The sequence below is a fragment of the Rhinolophus sinicus genome, linkage group LG03 (genome assembly GCF_036562045.2).
Source record: "Rhinolophus sinicus isolate RSC01 linkage group LG03, ASM3656204v1, whole genome shotgun sequence".
NCBI lineage: Eukaryota > Metazoa > Chordata > Mammalia > Chiroptera > Rhinolophidae > Rhinolophus > Rhinolophus sinicus.
In genome coordinates, this window is record NC_133753.1 from 97,087,025 (window position 1) to 97,104,303 (window position 17,279).

Here is a 17,279-nt window from a genome sequence, read left to right on the forward strand (position 1 = left end):
TTTTTTTTTCCCCAAGTCAAGTTGTTCTTTCAATCCCAGTCGTGGAGGGCGCCGTTCAGCTCCAAGTTGCTGTCCCTCAGTCTTAGTTGTGGAGGGCGCAGCTCAGCTCCAGGTCCAGTTGCTGTTGCTAGTTGCAGGGGGCACAGCCCACCATCCTTTGCGGGAGTCGAACCAGCAACCTTGTGGTTGAGAGGACACGCTCCAACCAACTGAGCCATCCGGGAGCTCAGCGGCAGCTTAGCTCAAGGTGCTGTGTTCAATTTTAGTTGCAGGGGGCGCTGCCCACCATCCCTTGTGGGAGTCGAGGAATTGAACTGGCAACCTTGTGGTTGAGAGCCTGCGCTCCAACCAACAACTGAGCCATCCAGGAGGCAGCTCAGCTCAAGGTGCTGTGTTCAATCTTAGTTGCAGGGGACAGAGCCCACCATCCCTTAGCGGGACTCAAGGAATTGAACTGGCAACCTTGTGGTTGAGAGCCCACTGGCCCATGTGGGAATGGAACCGGCAGCCTTCGGAGTTAGGAGCACGGAGCTCCAACCGCCTGAGCCACCGGGCCGGCCCCTAATCTGTAAGTCATTTTGAGGAGAATTAACATCTTAATATTGAGTCTTCAGATCCATGAACATGTTATAACTCTGCATTTATTTATATTTTTTATTTATTCTATTTTTTTATATACTTTCTCTCAGCTATGTTTTGTAATTTCCACGATAGGTCTTGCACATATTTAGCTAAGTTTATCCACAAATACTTCATAGTTTTTATGTGACTCTAAATAGAGTTTTATAAATCTCAGTATCTAATAGTTTGTTGCTTGTGTGTAGAAAGACCATTGATTTTTTTCATGTTGACCTTGTATCCTGTGATATTACTGAACTCATTTATTAGTTCTACAGCTTTTTGTAGATTTTTTGTAGGATTTTCTACATTGATGACCTGTTGTCTGTGAATACGTGATTTTCCATTCTTCCTTTCCAGTCTCTACACTCTCCCCCGTCGCTTTCCCCACAATACAGTGGCGAGGACATTGTTTGCAATGTTGAGTAGAGATGGCAAGAGTTGCCTTCTTCTTGATGTTAGGCGGAAGGCATTGTCTTTTCATCAATAAGTGTAATGTTAGTTGTAGGGTTTTTGTAGATACCCTTTATGAGGTTGAGGAAGTTCCCTTCTATTCTAGTTTGCTGAATAGGCGTTTAATCATATTTAATCTAGTTTAATCATGACTAGGAGTTGAAATTTGTTGAATGCTTTTTCTGGATCTGTTGAGATGGTTTCATTTTTTTAGTTCTGTTGATACAATAAATTTTTAAAATATTCATTTATTAACTGAATCAACCTTTATTGAAGAAGTATTTGATTTTTAAAATTATGTACATGTATAAGTGTGACGAAAATAAAAATACATATATCTTTAAAGCATTTTAACCCCTAAATTAAAAAAGTTTTTGTCAGCTCATGCAATTTATTCATAGTATTTTTTCTGTTTCATAAGAACCAAAACTTAGAAGAACAAACAGATTTGGATTATAATACATTTCAGTTGCAATTTCATGTTAGTATTACATTTATATACCCTCTCCCCTCATACTATTCTGGGTGGTGATATATTTTTAGAATTTTTCCCATAAAAGGTAGGGACAGGACAGCCATGGAAAGTTTTAACCACTTCCGTTTTAGTAGGGGAATCCAATTGTTGGCGTGGATTAAAATATACTATATTTGTACTATCACATTTTTGTGGAAGCTGCAAAACCAAAACAAAGTCATTTATTTCAGGGAAGCTGATTGCTAGGGCCCAGTGGCAGCCATCTCTGTGATATGATTTTGCAGAAGTCCAAATAGGTCAACAAGACTTTGGGCTTTCTGCTTGGACCTGGGCAGCTATTTAACTTAATTTCCCTTTAATTTCTTAGTTTTCTGATTGCCACCTCCTAGGAGATCCATGGGAACTCAATACTTCAGATTAAACTATAGCTTCATGTCCAATAACACCAAAGGTTTCCATTTTGCTTGTTCAGTAAGCACCTGCATTCAAGTGAGGTAGTATTTCTTTGTGGGTTTGAGTTGCATTTCCCTGCTGATTAGTGAGGTTAAATATGTTTTCATGTACTTCTTGGCAATTTGTATGTCTTCTTGGGAGAAATATCCATTCAAGTCCTTTGCCTATTTTCTGATTTGGTTTTTGAGTTGTAGGCTTTTTAAAAACTTATAATACCTGTCCAAACATAGAACACAGTACACATACACCAGCTAGTGAATGTAGCTTCTGGGTCTCATGTGATTTCCTTCTTCTCCCTTGTTTCTTTTTTCAAATTAGGCGAGGTATGTGATGAGCACTGTGAGCCCTTTTCAGGGTGGGACACAGAGGCGTGGGGGACAGAGTTCTGCTGCTTGCTGTACCCTCAAGTGTAAGATTCTCCTGCCGTCTGCTGCTTTGCTTCTTTGCTGCCTCTCAGTTCTGCTTGGCCCCTCCCCCCGGTGCCGGAGCTCCGGGTCATAGTGAACTGACCCCTCAGTGACTGCCATCCATTTCCCCTTTCTCACATGCTTTTAAAAAAATTCATAACTCCTTTTGTGATGTTTCTTTAAATTTAAAAACATACTCTGTTTTTAATTGTAATTCTGTAAAGATCCACCTTTTATCAGCATCTGCCTTCTCAGATCAGAGGTTCCAAAAGTCAAAGTCTCAAGCCAAGGTTCTAAAAATATCCAAATGGGGGTAATTATTTCCTTAGACTTTAGCCTCTATTTCTAGCCATTCCTTTTTGTCTCAGTTGGTTCTGATCCAGCACAAATGTCTTCACCTAAATAAAATTATGTCTTAAACACAGAAGTTAAATGATCTTGAGACTATTTGAATTCTGTTTTCTTGGGAAATATGGGTCGTCCGGGAAATGATGGGGTTCATAGTTTTTGTTTTGTTTTCCTTTTTACTTTTCACACCCAACCTAACTATTCTCCCAAAAGAAATTGTCTTACTGTTTACCAGTGAAAATATTATACTCCTATTTAAGTGAAATTGGAACCTTCCGACACTAATTTTAACCTAGTTAGTTTTAAAAATATTTGTCCAAATCACAGTCTCAACTTCAGAATTTTCTGTGAGGAAAGATTTAACACAAACATTTAAAATCAAGCCATTCACTTAAACTCTTTAAATTAGAACCAGTCTTTTCTTTGGCCACTTTTTCAGGAAATATTGAGAAAGACAGAGCTCTTCATAACTTTATTATCACTATCTTCCCATATTTAAAACCATCGATATCAATGAATATCCCTTTGTGTGTGCGTTTTGTTATTTCTCGTACAGAGTTGGGTTAGCAAGAGTTGAAGCACTTCACTTATCTATTTTTATACTTTTCCTAATTTAAATAAACTAGCTCTTATGCATTACTAACCTGAAAAGCTGCTGACTACCCATCTGAGAGGCGTGTGACAGGGTCCTCCGTATGCCTCACACCGCTCTCATCTCCCTGGCTTCTCAGTTCTCCTTAAGAGTCTGTGATCATCCTCACCACCTTCGTTAGTGAGATACCAGTTAATTATGCCTTAGACTATCTTAACTTTCCCCCTTTAAATTATACATTGGGTTCAACTCATCAGAAGTAAAAGAATAGTGTGTAGACTCCACTCTTACGACTACTCAGAAAAATACTCACATAACTGCTCTGATCTATCTCGTCTCCACCCAGACTTCCTCAGGCAGCAGTTCCCTCACTTGCCTTGCCAACACGCCTTCCAACACTTCATACCAACAAGGGTGGTGTGGTATGTCTGTGCCAGTCTCACTTCTGACACCAAATGATGCAATTCGGTGGGTGAAAGGAGAAAGCTCACTCATACACATTAGAGTTAGATTATGTTCCTTGCTTCATTGGCAAAGGGAATATAATCTTATTAGAAGTGAGGTGACCACACATGACTGCAGCAGATACAGGGAATCTCAGCACAGCTTTCCCTAATCCTGTTGTTTGATGACACTGGTTTTTGCCAGGCTCTGGAAAAACTCACCGTTTGCTAAACCATAACCCTTTTATACTTGTGACTTATGTTACCACACTGGAAACATTTATCAGTTAGCTTCTGGGTAAGGGAATGTTTACAAGTACTGGATTCACATCTGTGTTTTTTCCTAATTGAAAGCAGTCAGTGCTCAAGTGTTTCTGTGAGCTTTTCAGCATTCTGGAAATCCACAGTGTTCTTCACATTTTCTATCGGGATACTGAGGTTTTGTTGTTGGTATTACTGGCATTTTCTCTCTAGAGTACGAATACTTACTCTTTGTATGTTGAAGTCTTTTTTCTTGATTTGTCAGTGGCTTTTTAGAAAATGAATTTTATTAGCATATAACTTATATAGAATAAAATGTACTCACTGACTTTTGATAAATGTATACAACTGTATAAACCACCATCATAATTATTATATGAAACATTTCTTTTAGCCCCAAAATTTCCTCATGCCCACCTACCTCCATTGCCAGGCAACCACTTTCTGCCTTTCTGCTCTGCTTTTTGTCATTACAATTAGTTTTGATTTGCTAACAAAGTAAATGAGATTATATAGTGTGTACTCTTTGTGTCTGGCTTCTTTTACACAGAAAAATGTTTTTGAGAATTGTCCATGTTGCTGTGTGTATCACGTTCTCTTTGATTGCTGATTAGAATTTTATTTTATGGATTCACCATAATTTGTTTATTCATTCACCTGTTGATGGATATTTGGATTATTTCTGGCTTGGGGCAATTATGAATAAAGCTGCTATGAACATTTGTATACAAGTCTTTGTGTGGACATATGTTTTAATTTCTCTTGGGTGTAAACCTAGGAGTAAAATTGCTGGGTTCCATGGTAAGTGTATATTTAATTTTAGAAGAAACTGCTGTACTAGTTTTCAACGTGGTTGTATGATTTTGCTTTCCCAACAGCTCTGCTGGATAGTCCATATTGCTCTACCTTCTTGCTAACGCTTGGTATTGTCAATTTTTATAATTTCAGGTATTCTAGTGTTGTGTAGTGGTACGTCATTGTGGTCTAATTCTAAGTTCCTGGGAAACTGGTGCAGCGCATCTTTCATATGCTTCTTGGCCGGGTTAAGAAAGAGAACTTTTTTCAAGTTATAATTGATATGCAACATTATGTTAGTTTCAGGTATGCAACATAATTACTTGATATTTGTATGTATTGTGGAATAATTACCACAGTATGTCTAGTTAACATCCGTCACCTTACATAGTTACAACAATTTTTTCTTGTGATGAGAACTTTTTAGATCTACTCTCTTAGCAACTTTCAAATATGCAAGACAGTATTATTAACTATAGTCACCATGCTGTGCATTACAGCCCAGGACTTATTTATTTTATAGGTGGCAGTTTGTACCTAAGAAACAGAACATTTGAGTACCCATGAGCCTCTCTCATGTTCCCTCCTGCTCACTACTGTATACTACCCCCCTCCCAAAGGTTAATCACTATTCTGATTTCTGACAATACAGATTAGTTCTGCCTGTTTTTGTACTTTATATAAAATGAATAGTACAGGACTTGTTTTTGTATGTCTTCTTTTACTCATTATTATATATGAGTCTTGTCCATATTGTATGCAGTTATAGATTGTCCATTCTTATTTGGTGACTATATCACAATTTACTTGTCCATTGTGTATCCATGGGTGTTTGAGTAATTTTTAATTTTTAGCTATTAGAAATAGTGCAGGGACTTCTGATCAAGATGGCAGAGTAGATAGATGTTGTGCTCGCCTCCTTCCATGACCACAACAAAATTACAACTAAATTATAGAACTTATCATTGAGAACCACCTGAAGACTAGCTGAACAGTTATATCCCTATAACTAAGGACATAAAGAAGCCATGCTAAGACTGGTAGGAAGGGCAGAGACATGGAATGGGCTGGTCCCACGCCCACCTGTGACCATTAAGAATTGGGAGGGTATCTGGACCTCAGAGGTCCCCCCAGAGGAGCAAGAGGTCCCAGCCCCATGCTGGGCCCCCTAGCCCGAGACTCCGTTGCAGGGAAGAAAAGTCCCCATAACATCTGGCTGTGAAAATCAGTGAGATTTGTGTCTGGGGACCTCAAAGCTCCTGCACAGACTTACTTGCTCACAAACTCATTTGCTCAGAGTCCCAGTGCAGGGGCAGTGGCTTGAAAAGTACCAGTATCATATGGGGAGGAAATGAATTGACTAGCTTCAGGGTGATGGTTGGAGAGGCAGGGGTCAGGGTAGCTCTCTCCTGGATGGATGGAAGTGCTGGCAAGCACCATTGTTCCTTTGTTGACCCCACCCCCAACCCAGCCTACAGACCCAGGTAGGCACCAAATCTGAACTCTCCATTAACCTGGTTAACACAATTCACTCCATCCTGGTGATTCCCTGAGACCCAACACTATCCAGCTCACACACTCTGTCCAAACATCTTTCAGCAGCTTTTCCACACAAATGTGCTGCTTCAGCTCATGCTGTGCAGTTTCCTAAAATCTCTGAAAGGTTTACAGACTCCCAACAAACAAAAGTTTTGGACCAGATAGCTTCAAAGGAAATTTTACAAAATATTCAAAGAATTCATACCTATTCTTCTCAAACTATTTCAAAAAAATTCAAGAGGAAGGAAGGTTCCCAAACTCATTTTATAAGGCCAACATTACCCTGATATCAAAACCAGACAAAGATACTACAAAAAAGAAAGGAAAGGAGGGAGGGAGGGAGGGAGGGAGGGAGGGAGGGAGGGAGGGAGGGAGGGAAGGTGGGAGGGAGGGAAGGAAGGTGGGAGGAAGTGAGGAAGTTATAGGCCAATATCCCTGATGAACATAGATGCAAAAATACTGAACAAAATATTAGCAAACCAAATTGAGCAATACGTTAAAAAGATCATACATCATGATCAAGTGCAATTTATTCCTGGGATGCAAGCCTGGTTCAAAATCCACAAATCAATTAATGTGATGCACCACATGAACAAAATGGAAAATAAATCATATGATCATATCAATAAGTTCAGAAAAAGCGTTTGACAAAATCCAGCATCCTCTTATGATAAAAACTCTCAGCAAAGTGGGAATAGAGGGAACGTACCTCAACATAATAAAGGCCATATATGGTAAACCCAGCTAACATCATACGCAATAGTGAAAAGCTAAAAGCTTTTTTAACACTGGCTGAAGAAGAATTTGTATTACTTTTATGTACAGAAAACTCAACAGTGTACGCTCAGCCCAGCTTGGTGGCCAGTTCTTTAGCCTTTGCCTTTTCCAGTGTGGCAATATGAGCCCCTGATTTGGGGCCCAGGATGTTGCCTCCCCAGTGACAACAGATCTCATCATATCTATCGTTGGAATTGGTCTGGGTAGCTTCCACCAGCTTAGTTAGTGCTCCCTTCTGAGTTAACCTGTGTGAAGACCACGTGATGCACGTCTTCCTGTGGACTAGGTGCCCGTCTGGCCTTGCCCTTGATAGTGCAGAAGGGAACCCCCGTCTTATGGCCCAGGGCAGGCAGGAAGACCACCAGCTCAATGGGATCACCTCCTGTGCTGTCACCAGCAGCTGAGCCTTCTCATTCCCCACCAAAGTGGTGACAATGTGAAGCCCTGCTCAGAGGACACATGGCCTCTTGGTGGGGACACCCCCTTTGCCGGGAGTTTTTTTCTCAGCCCGAGCCAACAGTCTGCTTCCTCACTTGCTTTGTCTCTGGTCTGTACGCGTGGGCCAGCTGAAGCAGCTGAGTCGCTGTCTGGCAGTCCAAGCCCTGGGTGAGTTCATTAATGGCAGGAGGCACTTTTGGGCACTTACAGAGAATAGCTCTTTGCCGCTGCAGCCATACCCTGTACCAGGGCCGTTTGACAAAGCGGGTGAGGTCCCTTTGGGGATGGATGTCCTTTCCAATGCCAAAATCTTGGCCTTTTCTCAAACGGGATTTACCACCTTCTTGGCCTTCTGCTTCTTCATGACAGCAGGGGCTGGCGCCACCTTTTCCCCCTTAGCCTTCTTTCCTTTCAGCATCTTGGGCAGCAGGAGGAGAATGAAAGCTTTTCTTTACTATCAGGGACGAGACAAAACAGTGTCACCACTTTTATTCAACATAGTATTGGAAGTCAACAGAGCAATCGGACAAGAAAAATATATAAAGGGCATCCAAATTAGAAAAGAAGTAAAACTATAATTATTTGCAGATGACATGATACTAGATGGTATATACAGAACCCTAAAGAATCCACAAAAATGAATTCAGTAAAGCAGGAGGATGAAATATCAATATTCAAAAATCGGTTGCATTTTTATGCACCAATAATGAACTATCATGAAAGAGAAATTAAGAAAGGAATCCCATTTACAATTGCATTAAAAAGAATTAAATACCTAGGAGTAAATTTAGCTAAGGAGAGAAGAGACCTGTACTCGGAAAACATAAGACATTGAAGAAAGAATAGAGAAAGATAACAAATAAATGGAAGACTAGACTGTGCTGATGGATAGGAAAAATTAACATTGTTAAAGCATCCAGACAACCCAAACTAATCTATAGATTCAGTGCAATTCCTACCAAAATACCAATGGCATTTTTCACAGAACTAGACCAAATTATTCTAACCTTTACATAGATTCACAAAAGACCCCAAATAGCCAAAGCTTTTTTGAGAAAGAAGAACAAAGTTGGAGTATCACACTACCTGATATCAAACTGTACTACAAGACAATCAAAACAGAATAAAAACGAACACATACATCAATGGAACACAGTAATAGAGAACCCAGAAATAAACCCAAGCCTATATGGTCATATTAATCTGACAAAGGAGGCAAAAATATACAATGAAGTGACAGTCTCTTTAATAAATGGTATTGAAAAAACCGGACAGACACATGTAAAAGAATGAAAGTGGATCAATTTCTTACACAACATACAAGAATCAACTCAAAAAGGGTTAACGACGTAAATAAATGTAAGACCCGAAACCGTAAAACTTTTAGAGGAAAACATAGACAGTAAACTCTTTGACATCGCTCTTAGTAATATATTTTTTTGGATAGTTCTCCTCAAGCAAGGGGAACAAAAGAACAAAAAATAGAACTACATCAAATAAAGAATTTTTACACAGCAAAGGAAACCATCAACAAAACGAAAAGACAAACTACTGAATGGGAGAACATATTCGCCAATGACATATCTGATAAAGGGTTAATATCCAAAATAGGCAAGGAACTCATACAACTTAACAGCAAAAAAACCCAAAAAACAAAAAAGTCTGATTAAAAATGGGCAGAGGACCTGAATAGACATGTCAGGTCATACAGATGGCCAGTAAACATGAAAAGATGCTCAACATCACTAATTATCAGAGAAATGCAAATTAAAACCACAATGAAATATCTTCATACCTCACACCTGTCGGAATGGCCATCATCAAATCAACAAACAACAAGTGTTGGTGAGGATGTGGAGAAAAGGGAACCCTCGTGCACTGTGGGTGGGATTGCAAATTGGTACAGCCACTATGGAAAACAGTATGGAGGTTCCTCAAAAAATTAAAACTAGAACTGCAATACGACCCAGCAATTCTTCTAGGTGTTTATTCAAAGAAAATGAAAACACTAATTAGATATATGCATGCCTATGTTCATTGCAGCATTATTTACAATAGCCCAGATATGAAAGCAACCTAGGTGTCCATCGAAAGAGGAATGTATAAAGAAGATGTGGTACATATATACAATGGAATATTACTCAGCTGTAAAAAAAAAAAAGAAATCTTGCCATTTAAGTCAGACAGAGGAAGACAAATACCACATGATTTCACTTATATGTGGAATCTAAAAAAACAAAATAAATTAACAGGAACAAACTCATAGATACAGAGAACATGGTTAGTTGCAATGGGAAGTTGTGGGGGAAGGGAGAAAAGGGGGAAGAGATTAACATGTACAAATTGTCAGTTATAAAAGGAGTTATGGACATGTAAAGTGCAGCATAAGGAATATAATCAATAATATTGTAATAACTATGTATGGTGTCAGGTGGGTACTAGACTTCTATAACTTCGTAAGTTATATAAATGTGTAATCACTGTGTTGAAGTCCTGAAACTAATATAATGTATGCCAACTGTAACTGAAAAATTTTTTAAAAACTAATAATATTTTTAAAAATTAAAAAGTAAATAGTGCTGCTGTGAACATTCTAGTAACTATCTTTTGGTGAATACTTGTATGTATTTTTGTTGGGCATATAACTAGGAGTGCAGTGGATGACTTTGAAGTAGAATAGATGAATTATAGGACAGCACTTCTCATATTTTGATCTGCATATAAATTACTTGGGCTCTTAGTAAAAGGCTGATTGTGAATTGGCAGGTATTGGGTGTGTTCTGAGATTTTGCTTTTCTAACAAACTCCTAAGTGCTGCTGCTGCTGCATCGCTGAGGGACAGACAGGTCACAGGTTATTCCTTTGTTCAGCTCATGCTGCCGAAGAGGTTTCCAAAGTGATTGCGCCCAATTTACACTGCCACTAATAAGGTCTGAGAATGCTCCACATTCTTGGCAATGCTTGGTACTTTGTTTTTATTTTGGCAATTTTGGTAGGCGTGTTGTGATGCCTCATTATGGTTTTAATTTCTGTGTTTCTAATTACTAAGGAAATTGTGTATTTTTCCTTATGTTTATTGGTCATCTGGATGTTCTTTTTTGTGAAGTGTCTTGAAATCTGCTCATTTTTCTGTTGGGTTGTCATTAACGTCATTTTTACTTTTGCTATTGTTACATTTTTTATTCTATTACATTTTTCTACTATTGTATCTTTTATTCTTCTTATTTCTTTCTTATTTCAGCTTCCTATTTGCATCTGCCTTGCTCTTAACCAAACCTCAATCTGTTACCCTAGATCTGATCTTTCATCTTGTTTCAAAGAACCTGTTTTTTTTTTAAATGTATTAAATTTCGTGTAGTGCAATTTTAATTAAAATTTACTTCTGTCTCCAGGTTTTTCCCCAAAACTGTATGCTTTTTTATCTGTCTCGAGTGTTTTATTTTCCTCTCTTATTGTTGTAGCAGAATGATCTCGTAGACCCAGGATGGTTTTTTCTCTTTCTTGTTTTCTCCTTCTCCTCTGCTAACACCCCACCCTGCACACCCGTTCTCTTTCCCCTCCTTCTCCTCTTCCTCTTTCTTCTTCTTTAACTTTTATTCATCCTTATGCTTGGAGAAGTCTCATCTAGAGTTGAATGTGTCTGCAATTTGTGTGGATGAATGCGTCTGCAATAACCTCACTGTCCTTGAATACTAATAGATTTTCCTGTCAAGTATTACATAAGAGACTTGGTTAATAGAAATTTACATTTCTGTCCATCATCCCAGAAGCCTGAGAGGAGTGGATTGGGAGCCTGTCGGGGGTGTAAATGTCTCTAATGTCTTCTATGAGGAATGGGTATTGTGCTAGCCACAAGGCCAGTTGTGAACTATAGTTATCCGTCTACCTTCCCGATACATCTGCCCACCATTTCTGGGAGAAATTCTTAGATTTCCTAGATCCTTGTTTGATATGCTGCAATGCACATCCTGGGCAAAGTTGCTTCCAGTACCCTTGATTGCTGTTGGTCATACGGACTCCAGATGGAGGGTTTCTTATTTTTCCCTATGGCCCACCCATTCCCTAGCTTCTTATTAATTGTGTTTTTGCCAGTATCTCCTCTGCTGTCACAACGATCCTTTCTCAGGAAGATAAGTCACTATTGGCTCTTGACGTCCTTCTTCTGTCCAGATCTGTCTTACCATGTCTTGCAGAAATTTTTCAACAGTTTTGTCATATGAATGACATCCATTCCTAGTTTCTAGCATTGATGTAGTTCTGTCCTGTTTGAGGTTTGTTTTAGCATTTTAATTGTGATGGGATGAAGGCGTGAGTTAAATGCCTCGATTTAAGATATTGTCATATCTGGAAGTATAAAACATTTCAGATTATTTTTCTGATTTTCTTGTTCCACTGAAACACTTTAAGCATTCCACCAAAATGTACCTTTTCTCACCACAGGGTAACAAACAGTTCAACTTTTGCAATTTCCTGTGGTGTTTGGAAGTTCATCGTACCTCGGATGAGGTTATGTTTTAGTAATTGGGTGATGGGCTGTCAGTGGGCTAGAATATCCAAATACAATTGAAGGCCATTTATGTAGATGAAAAGAATTCACTTACTACTATAGTGGATCAGACGAGTGAGGCACTGTACTTGGGCGGTCTTTGACCTGAGCTTGAGCTGCTTGGATATGCTAAGTGGAAAGTGAGTGCACATCTAGCTTCACTGATGTGGTAATAGCTCTGGTAGGGAATTGAAGGACTTATCCAGCCTGCTTTGTTTTTAAAACTGTGATTATACTTTTGTTCTGTGGTGCTTCATTGTGGCCTTCTGTGTACTCGTTATGCTTTCTTTAGGGACTGATTCTTGACAGCTTTTAACAGAGCTTCTGTTTAGTATTTAGTAAAACTTAGAAAATCTTAAACTCATGAAGCCAATAGTATTGACCATTTCTTCTCTTTCTCATCTTTTCTCTTTTCTCTAAAGTGAGTCATAACTTGGAGATAATGCTTTTGAAAGGAGATTAGCTACTCACAAAGAGAATAATTTTGACGCTTAAGACCCAAGAGCCCCCAGCCCCCCTCCTTTTCTCATTTCCTAACATCTCATTGCCAGACGTATTTGTGAGATTTTATAGATTATGTCTTTATTTTTAGTGCTCCCATTTAGTTTACTAGATTTGTAGTTTGGAAGAAAAGTACTTCTTTGAGGCTAAATTCAAGTTGCTTCTTGTGGCTATGATGAAAGTTTGCATCCGCATGTAGCTCACCAGTTATCTGTCTCATCGGCAATGTCATCAAAACAAAACACTGTAAATACCACAGTCTTAAAATTTTTTACAGAGAAAAATCTTTGGAAAAGTTTCCTTGCTTCTCTTATTATTTTTGACTGCGACCAAATAATTCTTGGTTTAATTTGCAGCCATATTTACTCCCCTCAAATTACTGGCCTGGGTTTAGTCCTGGTCCTCAGCCAGGCACCCGGATTCCTGCTCTTGCAAAAGGCTATGGAATTGAGGGTCTTTCTGAAAACACCTTGGGTATAAGGTTTCTTTCCCTCCTTTGTTCGTCTATGCTACTTTCAATTAGATCAATGTTACTTGGATTCTTTTAAAATGGTAAATCTTTTATTATTGTTGGAAAAAAGCTGTCATTTTTTTATATCACTAGTCATTAACTAAGGGGATATGAGCAGATTTTACTTTGACTATTACTACTTAAACCCTCCTTTTTAAACCTTTAAAATGATTCAATACTTGTGAATGTTTAATCCTTTGGTGGAGCTCATTGAGGAGACAAAATCAATACACTGGAAACAAAGAAAGTCTAGTTCCAAATGATGTGGTTTAGGTTATGAGCACCAAAGCCATAATCTTTTAGAAAATGTTTTGTTTGGAAATAATTTCAAGCTTACCAAAAAGTGGCAAAATTAGTACCAGGAATTCCCATATACGCTTCACCCAGCTTTCCCAAATGTTACCGTGTCGCGCAGAACAGTGATAAAAGCCGGGCGTTACCACTGACACTGTACTAACTAAGGTACAGACCTCGTCCTATTGCTCCAGGGGTCCCCTGTCCTCTTGCTGGCCCAGGGGGTCATGGCACCCCATATTACATTTAGTCATCGTGTCTCCTTGAGTGCCTCCAACCTGGGACAGTTCCTCAGTCTTTGTCTTTTATGACCTTGACACTGAGGCAACTGGCCAGTCATTGTGTAGAATGTGTGATAAACAGAGAGTTCAGCCTTTCCCAGTTCATCGTCTCAGGAGGTACATGATGCCGATACGTCTCATTACCAGTACTGATCACCTTGGCCGCTTGGTTACAGTGGTATCTGCCAGCTTTCTCCACTGAGAGGTTACTCTTCTTCCCGTTGTAATTAATAAGCATCTTGTGGGAAGATATTGTGAGGTGTGTAAGTTTCCTGATTCTCATTGTCCACTTGCCCACTAATTTCAGAGTCCCATGATGGTTCTTGCCTCCCACAGTGATGACTGTGGTGTTTGCCAAATGGTGATTTTTCTATTTCCATGATTCTTTCCACATTTATTAACTGGAATTCTATTGTAGGAAAGGGCCGCCTGTTTCCCTCATTTATTTATTCATTTACTTGATTATATCAGCATGGACTCATGGATATTTACTTTATTCTGCAGATTATCATCCATTACTATTATTATTTACTTTGCCACTAGCACCATTTTATGAGTTAGAATATCAAGGTTCTTTAATTTCCCTGTGTACCGTGAAATTTAACTATAGGCAAAATATTCAACTATTCTCACCTTCAGTGCCCTCAATAGTAAAATGGAAATCACATCTGCCCTGCTGTATGTAAAATAGATTTGCAAACTATGAAATATGATATACTGGTAACGTTGTCATAATTTTGTTGTTAAATGCCTATGGGTGGTCAGAGAATAGAGGCTGTTTTCAGGGACAAACTTAAGAGTTAATTCCTTGAGACTGCTCACTTACTGCTATAGGGAGGACCGAGAATGGACGTGGAGAGAAACAGTTGTATGGAGATCAGAGGCAGAAGACAGCCAAGAGGAAATCGTAGACATACAGAGCAGCACACATTCTCACATTGTGCTGTGTACAATAAATAGCTTCCTGAATTCCCTAGACTATTATGCAATAGGAAATGTATTTCTTTGATTATTCGATTTGAAAACTCCCTTGTTTCACGTAACAAAATATGTTGCCAGGTTAAATGTGACTTATAAAAATGACATTAAGTTCATTTTTTCCTGCACTTAACCTGTTGTTTGCTTTGGAAATGTTATATACCTGGTGCGCTTTACTGAGGATGTGTGAAGCACGCCACACCGTCAGGCACTGTGAGTGTTATTCCTCTTGGCTCTTTGTCCAGTTTGCTTTGAGAGTCTTAGGTACCTGTGACAGCTCTGTGTGCAGGCGTCCTTGGCGTGACTTTGTCTTACTAAGTTTCTGAATCCATACACATATCCACTGCCCGGGATCATTTTTTTCTCCATCCTGTTTGCTCTAGGTATTTAGAGGAGCTATTGAACACTAAATTTGTGATTTAAGGTTTTTTTTGGGGGGGTGGGGGGCAGAGTTTGTCTTTGGGGATGTAGCTTTTCTTTCTTCCCGTTACAATCATCAGGCAAAAAATAGTAGACTAAGCTGCTGAGTAGGTCAGCACGGCTGAGCATGGTGAGGTGGCAAATTCTAATGAGACCTCCTGACTTCAGCAGTTACTAGTGATGCGGATGGGGAGGAGAGAGAGCAGGATTTGAACTGCAGAGTCAGGGAAGAGTCAGTGAGTTTCCACTTTGTCCAAGCTTTGTGACTGAGGAAACCCAAGACTTGCCACCACAGCGAGCTTTTTTTGCCTCATGTTGAGGAACACGGCCAAGTAGAGGCGTGAAGCAGGACGCAATAAAGAACATATCCCAGTGAACGATGGCATTAAAGCAGGTGGCTGTTGTCAGTCGGCGTCTTCCGGGTTCCCTTACACAGCGAAAGAGTAGGAGACCTGCCTTGTTGTGTGTGTTTACAAAAGCTAGCAGGTATTGAAGCTATTCAAGATTGCTGTTTTATGCCAGTTATTTTGAGGACGGATGTTTTGTAAAATTCACAGACACATCAAAATCAACAATAAATACTATGGACTTCAAACATTTGACTTCAGCTTAGCTTTTGCTTTTAGCTCGATATTTCCTTATTTTTTGTTGGCCTTTGGCTGGTGACTTGTCTGCATGATGACACTCTGAGCTGTCCCACTGCTGTTCTCACCTGGTCTCCCAAGTGCCTGAAACTCTCCAGGTGACCGGGACATCTAGCACTCACGGAGCACCGGCCGAGCTGTTAGCGCTCTCAGTCTATTACCCTGAGTCCTTTTATTTAGTCCCACTGAAACCCCTTCAGAGGGGGAAATACGAGAAAATATTTGTAATTGCTGCAAGGCCATGTAGAGAAATTTAAATAGAAAAATTAAATATTCACCAGGAATTCAATTTGACCATTTGCTATGTCATGCAGCCCTGTGGGCTAAATCTCTCATCTGCGTTGACAAAGAACAACAGCCTAATTTTCAATAAATCATGTGAAAAACAAAGTATTTTTAACACTGTGTTCCCTTCATCTTTACCACCATTACCTCAGTTTAGGACCTTATTATCGCTCTTCTTTTTTATTAAATTAAATTTCTGTTTTGAAATAATTATAGACTTTTGTCCCTCCTTATCTCCTGCCAGGGTTACTTCAGTAACCTGCCTCTGATCACTTTCCTTTCTTCTCTTAGGTAGTGTCTGTACTGGCATCCGAATGACTGTTGTGAAATACGAGTCTCAGCAGATTGTTCTCTTGCTTATGAGGCTTCGTGGCTCCCAGCTGCTCAGGTGGAAGGAAGCCCAGCTTCCGTAGCGCGGAATGTGAGGACCTCACCCATCCAGCCCCCGCCTGGCTTCTCGGTCCTCCTTCCTGCACCTCCCTGGAAACTCTGTAGTTTTCCTTCTCATTCTGCTTTAAATATTTCTCTACCTGGCTCTTATCTCACTGTCTTGTTGTCTCCTATTCATGCTTTACGGCACAATTTAAACTTTTCTTATAGTTGTTGTCAAGCATACACAAAAGGAGAGAGTCATATAAGGAATCCCCAGGCATCCATCACCCAACTGCACATTAGCAGCAGTTAGCAAATCTTTCAACTTGTTTTTTTCAGCGCAGTCCTTTCTGGAGTCTTATGTGACCTCCCCGGGCAAAGGGAGCAGCGCCTTTCCTGTGTTCTTGGCACCAGGACCATCTGCTCTTAGAATGCTTGTAATTACTCATTACCTGTCTCCCTGTCTAGATGATAAGTCCTTTAAGGGTAGGTATCAATCCCTTTTTACCGGGTATTCTCTGTGCCGCGTGTAGACACTGACACATAACAGGCGTTTCATAAATATGGAAACTAATAAACCAACCTCATATCTTCCTCATTCCCACATGCCATCACCCCATCCTCCCCTGCTTCCCAGAAATATATACATAAAAATACACATTTCTCCGCAAAGAAGCCAGAGACAAAAGAATACATATGTTCGAGAAGAGGCAAAACTAATCTGCAGTGACAGAAGTCAGACGAGTGGCACCTCTGGCCGGAGCAGGTGGGGACGTTATTGACTAGGTGAGACTGCGTGTGAGGGAGCTTCTAGATCCTGGACTGGTTCCAGCTTGCTGTGGGTGATG

The 17,279-nt window shown here is 39.7% G+C and overlaps 1 protein-coding gene and 1 pseudogene across 2 annotated transcripts in view; one reads left to right on the forward strand and one right to left on the reverse strand.

Annotated features, from left to right (window-relative positions):
• Positions 1–17,279, forward strand: part of REC114 (REC114 meiotic recombination protein) — a 63,615-nt gene that overhangs the window by 16,407 nt on the left and 29,929 nt on the right. The window lies entirely within an intron of this gene.
• Positions 7,229–8,017, reverse strand: LOC109449585 (large ribosomal subunit protein eL8; annotated as a pseudogene).